General features: G+C 42.6%; 1 long non-coding RNA gene across 1 annotated transcript; it reads right to left on the bottom strand.

Moving 5' to 3' along the window:
• Positions 1-416: 416 nt before the first annotated feature.
• Positions 417-5,868, bottom strand: LOC120373804. Its single transcript, XR_005585734.1, has 3 exons — positions 5,803-5,868; positions 4,026-4,289; positions 417-2,116 (listed from the first exon to the last, which is right to left on the bottom strand). It is a non-coding gene; the product is annotated as an uncharacterized LOC120373804 (long non-coding RNA).
• Positions 5,869-12,920: the final 7,052 nt, after the last annotated feature.

The following is a 12,920-nucleotide window of genomic DNA, read 5'->3' as shown; positions in this document are numbered from 1 at the left end:
CATGTGCCTGCAAAGAAAAGTAATACTAGGAAAGGGTTTTTAGTTGTGGTAATGCCATTTAGCAGGTACAAATAAAGAGGAGGAGCCAATAATATGTGCCCAACCAACTTTCCAGGAACCGCAGACCATAGTTGAGAACCTCTGCACTAAGATTAAATCTGAAAATAAAGAATTAGCAGCTTTATCAACTCCACCCAGCACTACTGGAGACCTAGAACTTGCTCTACTAACTAATGCCCTGACCCTGTACCATAGTGATGTACCCACACAGAGCCCTCTAACCCAGAGGGCAGCAGGCCACGCACCTGACTTTAGTTGCAAGACAGGGCATCTAGTCTAGTGCAAATCTTTTCTCCAGCACAGCCCCAGAGGAATGCTGTGGAAACTCTCTTTACTTCAGTTTTCCCTCAGTCCCAATCAGCAAAAAGGGAGGGCATTTTTCCAGCATGTTATATCACCCTCATAAAAATTACTCACACAGGATTTCTGTACTTTCTGTTATTGGCAAATGGACAGCTCAATTCCACGTGTTACAGCTCTTCATGATTACATAAAGAAGCCAGATTTACCCCTCGCGTAACTCCATTGATTTCAGTGGAGTTCAGTCAGGTGTATATTTGTCCCAATAGGCCTGAGTTATATACCCACGCTGAACTCATCTCAACAAGTGCCACTTTTTCCTCATTTGCTAGTGACTGTCTTTCCCCCTCTTCTCTCCCCCTCTGATATACTTTGTTAGTTTAGTGAAATTTTAGTGCTTACTAATGGAGGCCAAGAGCACATGAGGAAGTCTGCCAGTCCACTCCATCATCATTCCTTCCATGTAGTTCTGCCAACTTTTCTCACTGTTGACCTGTAACCCTCTGAGCATTCCAGCCCTGGAGCTCCTTTGAGAAGACACTGTCAATCAGACCAAGTTAGGGAGGTTAAATTCATTATATAAATTTGCTTATTGGCCCCTGGTCAGTGCTCCCTCCAACGTATAGAAAACCTTACAGAGAAATGGAATTATGGCCTTGCACAGAGAGGCATGTGGGTAATAAAATGTCAGTTTTCTGGAATGACGGATAAAGTGACTTTTTCAAATCTTATTTTACCACTTGCATAAAAAACCCAAACAATCTGTCAATGGTCCATTACAATTTCTGTCAATAGCACTGGGTTTCAATATGTGAAAAGTATCCCAGCTCAATAAGAGCACTACACTCCAGGTTACATTGACAAAGGTAAAAATGACCTCAGGGGATCCTGCGGGCAGTGGAGACAGTACTGTTTGCGCTACCATTGAGGGAAGGGTGGTGAACCCACCATCAATGCTCACTTCCACCGGCTAATCTGAAAAGCGATATTATTGCTGGTCTCAGAAGTGACCATGAGCCAAATTCTGACCTGGTCTTAGCAGATGCTCAACTCCATTGAGCTTACACAGGGTCAGAATTTAGTGCTGCCTATTCTACCATCTCAGCTGAGGGACAAGGACAAAGGCGGCTTGTTTCCGGGAAAGAGGGCGAAAGGGTGATTTCCTGACAATGAGATGCCTTAATGGCAACATTTTCTTTTTCAAACCAGGTCCCTATATTTTGTCGTATTCAGGGGGAGTAGGCAAGCCAGCTGTGTGTGGACTCTGTGCATTAACAGGCAGGTCCTTCTCTGTTCAGAGTCAATTCAATTTGCACCATTGCACATGTGAAATTCCTCATCATATTCCCTGTCCTTGTGAAAGCCAATGAAGAATAGCTCTTTGGCACATGTAGTTTTCTCCTTCTTTTAGAGATGCTTTAGAGGCCACTTTGAGTTTAACAAGAGAGGCTGTAATTATATTCTAAACAAGACAGTCATAAAAGAACTCTCCTTCCAAAGCCCAAATTGGTATTACTTAAGGGTTTCACGCCAATCAGTTAGTAATTTTAAATTAAAATACTGTGAAAGGGCACTTCCTTTTCTTCTCCTTTGTCTCTTCCTTCTGTGGTCTCTTTTTTTCCAGTATTTGTTGTTCTACCCTCTCTGGTACTTTAATTTCATTGGTTCGGTTGTGTCCTTTGTCGGTTACCCCTGTTCCCCCGCAATTTGCTGCTGTGTGATATTAGGCTTTAGCTTTTCAGCAGTAGTTCCTGATCTGAAAGATATGGAAAACACAGGAGTTTAATATTCAATCATCTCAATTATCCATAGGTAATTACCTTCAAAAGAAGGAAATCTACCTGGGTGCCAGGCTGACCGTTTTCAGATCTTCAAACAGATTGAAGTTACCACGGAACAAACAGAGCCAATCAATTACTAGACTCATTGCTGACACCAGGTCATGTTAAAAATCAAAAGTAAAAATGGCCAGCTCATCAGACAGCCTAGAACAGGGGGCTGCTGATGTATTACTGTGTCTCTTTGGCAATGTCTATTGGTAAATTCTGGCTCCTGCTCAGCTTGGCCACTCCTGGCCTAGAACTATGACAGCTGAGCTCCAGCTGTGAGCTGATCTACTGAGGAATTACATACCGAGATGAATGAGCTCTTCGTTTTGGTTTGGACAATGCACTACAACAATTTCTTTAATGCCTTTCATATAAATGGCTTCTGAGGCACTTTACAGAGTTAAATGATGAATAAAAGAAGAGAGAGAGACATTAAGAGTGACAGGCAAAGGAGGAAAAAGTGTTTTCAACTGAGATTTGAAAATAGACAGAGGGTGGATGAGAGAGGGAGATAAAGTCCAAACAACAGTCCAAGATAATGAGGAGAAGGCTCTCCAATCACCAGCAACGGGATAGTGTGAAAGGGCAGAGGAAGCCAGGATAAAACATGTAGAAGGAGTCAGGGAAGCCAGTATCAAGAGAGAGAATTTCTCTGCGACAGACTGGAACAAGAAGGCAATTCTGAACTGGCTCTTGAAATGCATGGAAAGCCAGCAGACTTATTTGAGGCTGGGGGTGACTGTGTCTTGCACTTTTCCATATATGTGATTAGGCTCATGCCTTTGAACCATTATACAAATGATCAGAACCCATCAGTTTTTCAAAAATTGATCTGTAAATCTAACAAGAGCAAAATTTCTTGCAAAATTTCCAATGCTTTCTGCTTCCAGGCAAGCTGGAAATCCCACAAAACCAGCATCTCTCACGGTCATTTGAAACATCTGCTCCTGCGGCTAAAGACTGGCCTAAGCCAAACAAAACAGAATCAGAACATCCATGAAAGTTGAGAACATTTGGCTCTGGATCGCTGGCTATCTGGACCCATCTCTCATGGAAACAAAGAACAAACATGAAGCAAAAGTTAAACAAACATCTTGGAACCTCACAAAATGTTGGGATCAACTTTAGTTCTAAGGATGGAAAAAGGTTCATGTCAATTCTTATTTTATCCAAATTGATTTACTCACCAATTTACATGTCTACTCTAAACATGTCAAAGGGTTTCATTACAAGTAGCTTTGCCTCTTGAAAAGCAGAAGGAGTGATTTAGAATTAGGAAAATTGGTAGCTTATTATGAATTCTTTATGGATAGTGACCACTATGATCACTTCATCTGACCTACTGTATAACACAGGTCATAAAACCTAGAGCAGATCCTGTAAAAAGCATCCAATCTTGATTTTAAAATGGTCAGTGATGGAGAACCCATCACAACCCTTGGTAAACTGTTCCAATGGTTAATTACTCGCACCATTGAAACATTATGCCTTATTTCCAGTCTGAATTTATCTAGCTTGACTTCCAGCCCCTGGATTGTGCTATACCTTTCTCTGCTAGATAGCAGAGCAATTATTACATCTTTGTTCCTCATGTAGATACTTTTACACTGATCAAGTCACTCCTCAACATTTTCGTTGTTAAGCGTACTTAGGGGTAAGGAGTGTGGTACTCCAAAAGACAACAGAGTTCAAATCCAATTAATCCCCGGTGTACGTTTATGTTTATATTTATTCAGTATTTCTACAAACTCTCAATACCCAACTTCCAAGCTCAGACTGTCTTACACAGAACATAAATGCTTCTGATGAGAAATACATTCTGCAAAATATTTTCACCTTCAATAGCAGACGACTGTCACTTTTCATTGAGATTTGTAGTTCATTATTCAGCTCTGCTGAGCACACTGCACCTTTTTGCATCTTTTCACTTTCTCCAAGCAAACCAGCTTTTCCTTTATTGAACACACACAGCGGAAACAGTAATGGAATCATGAAGACCCCACTTCTGCAAGGGACTGAGCACCTCCTTCGAACAGAACATCTTTACTTCACTTTGAAGTTAACGGGAGTCAGACACTCATTGTGCCATGGGTCTCAACCCTAAGGAATATTATAATTATTGTTTATATTACAATAGTGAGTAGAGGCCCGAACAAAATCAGGGCCCCCTTGCGCAAGACACTATACACAGTAAGAAATAGTCCCTGCACCCAAGAGCTTACAATGCAAATAGACAAAAGGTGTGAGTGAAAAGACAGTATCATTATCCCCCTTTTATATACAGAGAACGGGTGTAAAAAATCCACACCAATGGGCACTGCAGCTATGCTGCTGTAGACATGGATAGATCAACAGACGCATTCTTCCACTGACCTAGCTACTGTAGCTTGGGGACATGGAGTTACTACAGAGAGAGAAGAACCCCTGCAGTCAGTGTGCCTCTACCCTACAGGCTTACAGAGCCATAGCTGCAGTGCTGTAGATATACTGTTGTAATCCCCATAGTGGCGACAAGCCCGGAGGCACAGAAAGATTATGTGACTTGCCAAAGGTCACATGGGAAGTCTGTAGCAGAGCCTGACATTAAACCTAGGTCTCCTGAGACTTAGTTTAGCATCTTGACCAGAAGACCCTTCTTTCCCTTCTTCAGTGGAAAGGCTCACTGGCTTCACTGGACCAGGGCCTAGAGATGGTGCAGGGCTGCAACTTGTTGACTATATGGTCTGCGACACCAACATTATTATCTGTGCACTTTCAGAGGACTGATCATTTACCTCCCGTGGTAAGAAAGGATATCATCCTTTGAATATATAAATGTCATCTAATTATCATTGCTGCAAACATATCAACATCTGTGCTAATGTCAGCAGCTGCAATCAAGAGTCCCATATTTTTAGTCAACTCTACACTTGAATGCTTCCTTGAATCTGCCAGGAACAGTTGGTTTCTAGGTAAATTTAAATATCAACACCTATTTTATAGCATGCAATAACAACCAACCCCACCACCAATGTACAACCTTCCTTTGCAGGCGACAGCTTCCTCACAAGAGATAGTGACTATTAGTGTAATATTTATTCCTATTATGTTAAAACTAAAAGGTAGCGTTTAAAATCATATCCCTGACACAAATACAAAGCAGGCAACATCCGTGAGACAATTGTACTGTAACATCATGGAGCAATCTCAAATGCAATGTAGGCCCAGAGCACGCAATATGCAAGCTGCATTTTTCTCCTTTGTAAGTGTTATTATGAAGTAAAACACCTGGCAAAGGGAAGAGCTCAGGGTTTGTAAATTATCTTGCCAGTGCAAAATGAAGATTAAAAAAATCTCTATAATGGGTCTTTACTCCATTAAAAAAAATATCATTTCCATTCCTGGTTCCCGTATTACTCAGTATTATAACCCTGACTGAACACTATCAAAGAGAAAGCCATGTTCTACAGTAAATGCGTCATTAGCGTGCTGTACTGTCTCAAGGACAAAATGAATAAAATGAAAGATCTTTGCTCTCCTCTGAAGAACAGTGTGACTGCTGACTATGTCCTAATCTTCCCAATCAATTCTAATACCTACACTGGGCATGCCAGTAGCTCAAGCAAAGCCTTACTTTAACTGAGTAGCACCCGAAACTTCAAGCCTAGTCCTACTGAATCCATGCATGGAATAAGGTGTCAGGCCCCCACTGAGCTTCATCATTAGAGGGGGAATATGGAGGAAACAGAAAATCTTCTTCAGCATTCGGACCAGAGATGGGCTGATACAAACCTGAGCTGTGAACACACCTGAACCGGATCTAGCTGTGATTCTGAACTCTGTGACTATTCTTTAACTATGTAATTGGTTGACTCAGACACCCTGAACTTTGAGGCCTGAGTGCTTCCCTGGTTTGAACATATGGAAATAAAAGCAGTAGTACTTTGCACTCCTAGGGTACACTCAACCCAAGGCCAAGCCTCCTCATTTAAGGAAGGAGCAAACAGAGTCCCGGGGTCACCTGATAAAGTGGCAATGAGTCTAGAGTGATCACTCCTCATCCTCGCTGGCTCCTTTCTACTCCCTCAGATTATTACTACAAAGACTCTCAGGTACCTTTGGCTCAGCTGAAAAGAGTGGGGGGAGAAAGGTCACTCTAAGATCCTGGACTGGCCAGGGGGTCATTATAGGCTGCTCTAATTATACCACCACCAGCTGTCCCATAGGGAGCACTGTGCTAGCTCAGGATTATAGTGAGAGTGCTGCCCTGCCCAACCTGGATCTTTCCCCACTCTCCCAAATCCCTATGTAGAGGAGAGGGGTGGAGCAGGTGGCGTAGAGCTATCTCCATCTCCATAGGTTTCCTCTGGGTCAGAAAGTACCCTTGTCGGCTCTCTTCGGGTGGTTTTCTGCTCTCTGAGGCCTGAGAATTGAATCTAATCTCAGTTCTTAGTTCCTAATCTCCATTTAGCCCTCACTCTCAAAAGCCATACACTCTAGTTCTTCTCAAGAGGCAAGTCCCAGATGAAGTTAGGCTTTGAATACTGTGACACTTGAACTTTTCTCCTCTGGGTGGAAGGGCTACATATATAATAATGGGGTCTTTCTGCATTACGCAGTGTTAGTAAGGCCCTGTACCTGCTCTGTGTACTAGAAGTACTTGTGGCAGGTTACATGACACATTACAGATTAAACAAATCCCTTGCAATGGCAATACAATAGTTTTGCTGCTCTCTGATTTCTGGGTTTGTGTAACACTGGATTTGATCTCAGAAATGGCTGGATTTGTTTAAGGAGCTACATTACTCACCTTAATCAGCAGCGAATGCCTAAGCAATATTGTTCCCAGTGGGGGCAAGGTGGTGAAAGGAAGATGGACTCAGGAGACTGAGAAACTAAAGAGTTGATCATTTCCTAGCTGTACAACATGAGTTTTAGCTTCCCCTATGTTGCACTCTCAGAAGTGACAGCTGAGCCTAAGACAGGAAGCAGACTTCCCTTTTGACCAGAGACGGTGACTGCTGTCCGCTGGCTCTTGTTCTTCAACAAGCCTTCTGTGAACCCACTGATGTGGTTAATAGGTTACCTGCAGCCAGCAGCTGTGAAAGAACTTCTGCCTTTGGAAGGAGGAAAAGCTGCAAGTATTCCAGTTATTCTAGATGGCTGATACACAGCTCCATTTTACTTGAACTTTACTGTAAACAGATGCTAGCAAAAATAAATTGATGCATTTGCTCCTGAAGTAATTTCATCAAACACAGCGACATTGTAAAGCTAGACTAATCTTCCATTAGCACTCTGAGCTGTATCCGTTTTGCAATTAACAACATGTTTGTAGCACTAAAAAAGAACAAGGAGAGCATTCAAGCTGACCCCTGTTCATGGAGCAGTAGGGGTTCCAAGCTGCTCACTTGAACAATTCTGTGACTGAGCCTGGTGAAGTGTGTAGAGGGACTGACATGACTCTGAAACATCAGCCTGGGATTTTCAAAGCAGATGAAGGGAGTTAGGAGCACAAGAACATTTTGCATTCAATAGGATTTGAGCGCCTAACTCTCTTGGACCCCTTGGAAATTCCAGCCTTACTGAGCAGTGGCTTGATCACATAGTAAAGAGTCAGAAATGTGTCTTCCTGTGTCCAAACACCACTGGGGCCACACTTCCCTGGGGAGAACTCTAGCCTCAGTGGGCTATTTTAAAGACAATTCTTAAATATTTGTTTAATCTTAAGTTCTCAGATGGCCCATCCCAAAGCAGGACATTTTGCATTCACAGAAAGGCCTTCCACTGTAAAAAGGATTTTTTCCATACTGGTAATGTGATTGCTACACAACTGGTGCCCCTTCTGGTGTATGTATTTATACTGTACTCTGTGCTATCTGAGCACATCACAGTAAAGAGCCCAGCTGAATGTAGGACATCACGTGTCACAGCCTTTACCACTGTGTGACCCGGCCAAAATTTGAATTTATTCTGTCTGCAGTAGGTAAATTCTACCTGCCTGGTACATGCTGGAATAGTGGATTTTTCCCTAGGATCCATATGTTATGTAGAAAGGTAGCCTGAAAGCACTCTGGGCCCAGCCCTGCCACCATTGAATTCAATGGGAGGTTAACTTCATTGGTAGAAAGATCCCTTTGCTATTATTTTACTTCTGACCCCCTACAACCGTCACCACTGGTATCTTCTCATTCCTCTCACCTTTCTCGTCTATGATACAATTTCTTCCAGTAATAACTGGTGCTCTATGTGCTGACATTCCACCTATTGCCAATCTTCACTTGGATTTGCCTGGCTTTTCCTCTCTGACAAAGCATGCTGACGCTTCCCAACGTTAGCCAGACTCATCACCGTGCCACATGAGTTATGTCTTTCCTACGTTCTGTTTTAACAAAGTCTCAGCTGCTTTTCAGGGGAAGTTTTGCCTTTTAGGAGGTCGAGTGTTTTGCTCCAGGTCACACGGCGAAACATTGACTTAGCCCATATTAGGACACACACTTCTTCTGGTCTGTGAGCTTTTATTCTACTTGCAGCTAGTTGCATGGGAAAATTAATGGTGAAATTATAGCGTGTTTGAAAAATGAAATGAAGTTTATGAATTGGGGGAGTTGGGGGGAAAAGAGCCTGAAAGAGAAATGGTTACGTAGAGCTGAGGGTTTGCTCTTGTGTTCCCCTGCCCCTTTACTGCTCAGGTATCTAATTGGCGCCATGATTTAGTAAGTAAAGCTGCCTGCTCATTACATGGGGTGAAGGCTCCAGTCCTACAGATTTGGAGTCAAAGATCTTAAATCTGAATCCCAGTGCTGCCTATATGCAGATGGCTGACTGCAGGGATCCAGCCATGAATTGCAGCTCTATACTTAGGTCATATATACTCACTGACCTCTGGAATCCAATATGAATCAGGCTACTGGAGCGAAGCAAGGCGGAAGATATTGTCTGGCATCCTAAATATTCGCAGGAAGAAGAAAAGCAATATGCCTTTTTTTTGGTCGTCTAAAAGAGAACGCTACTTTGAAGAACAAAACGGGCCAAGTCCATGATTAAATATTTAAGCTTTTAAAATATCTTCTTTTCTTCTCTTCACGTCCCATGTACAATACACTAACTGAACCTGGCTTTGTAGTGCCCGAGATTCACAATATTCTGCTTTGGCTCAGAGGCACTTCAGCCTCCAGCTATCCACTATCTGCCAGCTGAGGCTTCCTGCACATGGAAAAAAAATTCTTGGTGTAGAAGAAAGCTCTGCAACAGTGAAACCACATTGCATCCGAAACCTGAATTAATCAACTTTAAAAATTCTTCAGACAAGCAGATAGCTATTCTTGCTCCACAATATGCACTGGGATCTGTGGCAGAAGATTGAAACAGAAATAGGATTTCTGCACATATAAAGGAAGAAATGCACCTTGTTCTACACAAGAAGAAAAAAAAAGGGGGGAGGAAAAATGGAATCATTGTTCAGGTTTAGTGCTTCCAAAATTTCCTTCTTCTGATCAATGCTGGGGAAGAGATTTTCCAATACTTTCTACATGTATAAAGCTAGTCAAAATCCAGCTACAGCAGATCAATATTAAAGACCTTTTGTTGAAAGATCGCAGCAAATCAAACACGATAGGGCCATAATCTGTGCTTATAGAGTGCCACTCCATTGCCTTGCCTGTGTCCTGATAGAGACATTTTGTGATGCATTTGCAGATCTGCAGGAGCCAGTCTCACAGTTCAGTATCTAGTTCTTCTGATTGCTCACACAGTCATTTATCCATTTTAAATTTGAAAAATATCTGCCTATTGCAAGCCTTTATTATTCAGCATTTATACTGTAGTTCCAATCCATGTGGCCTGATTGTGCCCAGTGCTTTACGGACATATAATAAGTGACAGTCCCTGCTCCAAAGAGCTGGTTAAGATGTTGATCTGAATTAAATGGCCAGATATTCTCTTAGTCTGCAATCAAATGGAGAATAAGCAGTAGCTCTCAGTTTTTTCCCCTCTGTTTCTATGACAGATTCTGACTGATTTTACAGCAAAGGTTAAAGTAATTTCTGAACCCACTACCTGATACCCAGAGGGTCATATTCATCGCTCTGCCCCCATGCATGGAGAGGGCTGGGATTCTGTGAATCATGGCAGGGACAGAGATGGAAAGTGGGTATTTCAGCTTCTGTAGCATCAGTCACAAAATACTGCAGAAGCCCCTCTGTGCCACAGAGTCCAGGCTGCACCATGTGGGAATCTATAGATCAAGAGCAGGAGGTAATGAAGAAGTTGGGGGCCACCCACACTTCCTAACTTTAACTTACCCACCAATGTCATGCAGGATGAATGGGAGGACAATGCTGATTTTGCCCAGCATTAACTTCCTCGCTTTCCTCTCCTGCACATGAACTCCCAGAGGGAGCATGTGGATGGGGAACACACAGGAGTAGTCTCTATCAGAGCAGTGTTGCCATAGCAGCAGGGAAGCTTTGCTCCAGGGCTGATGTGGGCGGGGAGGGAAAGAGGGGGCAATTGTACCAGGATCCCAAGGTCGGGGGGGACCCCAAAACATCTGTGTAAATAAAATGAAATGGGAGGAGGTATGACATGCCAGGACCCCAAATGTCTCTTAACGGGCTTGCCCATGCAGAAGGCTGCAGGAGGAAAGCAGTGCCTAAACACAGGCACCCTGTGCAAGTGACCTTCCCAAGATCCAGTCAAGATGCACATATCTAGGTCTAGCAGAAACTCTGCAAGTGTTACAGAAAGCTTTTAGTGTCTGACTCCAGCCAGTGGAGGAGAAGACACAAACAGTATGCGGATGAACACATTCTCTGCTGTGTTCTCAGTCTTTTCACAGTAAACATAAGCGCAACCATACTGGGTCAGACCAAAAGGTCCATCTAGCCCAGTATTGGGTCTTCCAACAGTGGCCAATGCCAGGTGCCGCAGAGGGAATGACCAGAATAGGTAATCATCAAGTGATCCATCCCCTGTCATCCACTCCCAGCTTCTGGAAAACAGAGGCTATGGGCACTATGGGCCTGTCCATCCTGGCTAATAACCATTTATGGACCTATCCTCCATGAATGTATCATCTACGTCTTTTTTGAACATCTTGGCCTTCACAACATCCTCTGGCAAAAAGTTCCACAGGTTGACTGTGCGTTGTGTGAAGAAATACTTCCTTTTGTTTATTTTAAACCTGCTGCCTATTGACAGGATTTAACATCATTCTTCATCAGTGGCAATTGTGGAGCTAATTCCCCACATGCCATTTTGAGAATTTTGCAGATAATGCCACCAGGCTTAGCATATTCACTTAAAGATACAGAGGCACCTTCCAGACATCCACTGGTTACAGAGGTGGCCTTTCCCAACTGCCATTTAGCAAGGAGGGACGAGATTAAACCCAGACTATCCATTTTAGGCCATGTGATAATCCTAAAGGCAAAAACTCTTTGTACCAGGAAATATGAAAAACTAAAGATGCCCACTTCAACCAAGATGGGAACAAAGAGCAGAACAAAAACTGACCATTGTTTGTTTTCCTGTGCCAGCTAAGATTTTACAGGAAGAAACCCCACTATGCTAGAGAACAAAAAAATATCACAGCAGGCTAGTTTATTACAAAAACAAGTGTGGGCAGGTAAAACAAAGATGTGTAGCTTCCTTATCTTACCACTAAAAATGATCTCACTTTCACCTCAGGGACATAATATTTTATGGGTCATAATTTTTAGGGGATGTATGATTTCTCACGTTGCTTGGTTTCTTTAGTTTTATATAAATATGAACTTAGAAGAGAAGAACTTAAGGATAATTCATTCCCTTGGAGATGCTTTATCAGGAGTTGCAGTCTTCATTATCTTGGAATTGTCTATGAGTTGCTGGAAGGTGTACATTTCTCATGGAAACTAACATAATAAAAACAGGGGAAAAAATCCTCTGATCTTCCCCTCAAACATAAATTTCACAGCTAAAAATATAACTACAAGAACTACCCCAAGTCTTCTCAATTGCTTTCTTAATATTTTGTGACTTTTTAAAAAATGAGCTTTTATTCTTTCATCAACACAAATAAGCCTTTGGTGTAATTGCCCAACTTTTTCAGTGTCCCTGGAGAATAGCTGTTGTCATCTAGTGGATTGAGCATGGGACAGGGACATAGGAACTATTAGGTTTGAATCCTGACGCTATCATTACTTGTTCTGTGGCTTTGCACAAGTCAGTCATGCTAGATTCTGACTGTAACATGAAGTCCAGAGCAAGGTGCGGTGTGGATCTGCACTACTCTGGGAAGAAGGGAGTTGCAAGGGAAGAAATTTTGCCTTGGAAAATCAGGACACCCCCTGAGAGTCATACATCAGCTGCACAGCTGCTACTTCAACTAACGATAAGGTGCAGCTTATTACCTCTTACTTTGCCGCATGGAATAAGTCCCACTTTCTTGACTGCAGGCATTTGCACTGTGTGTTTTTGCTACCCCCTCACCAAGACTGTGATGTTCTGGTTTCTTCCAGGGTTTTTGCAGTGCAGTTTGCCCTCGTGTCCTTTCATGCAGTGTGATTTGCTCTTTGACTGTCCATTCACTATGCAATTTGCCTTAGCTCTTGGTAGGTGCAAGAGAATTTCAGCTGCATGACTCTAAACGGAGGAAGATTGCTTGCTCATAGTAGACACTCTGCTACAAAACTAGCATGGCAGTTGTGGAATGAGCTGAAGGTTAGGAAACATTAAAGTGCCTTTAATGTCCATACTAAGAGCTGTGTT

This window comes from Mauremys reevesii, linkage group 10 (genome assembly GCF_016161935.1).
Source record: "Mauremys reevesii isolate NIE-2019 linkage group 10, ASM1616193v1, whole genome shotgun sequence".
Lineage (NCBI taxonomy): Eukaryota > Metazoa > Chordata > Testudines > Geoemydidae > Mauremys > Mauremys reevesii.
This window is presented reverse-complemented; position numbering and strand designations above follow the sequence as displayed.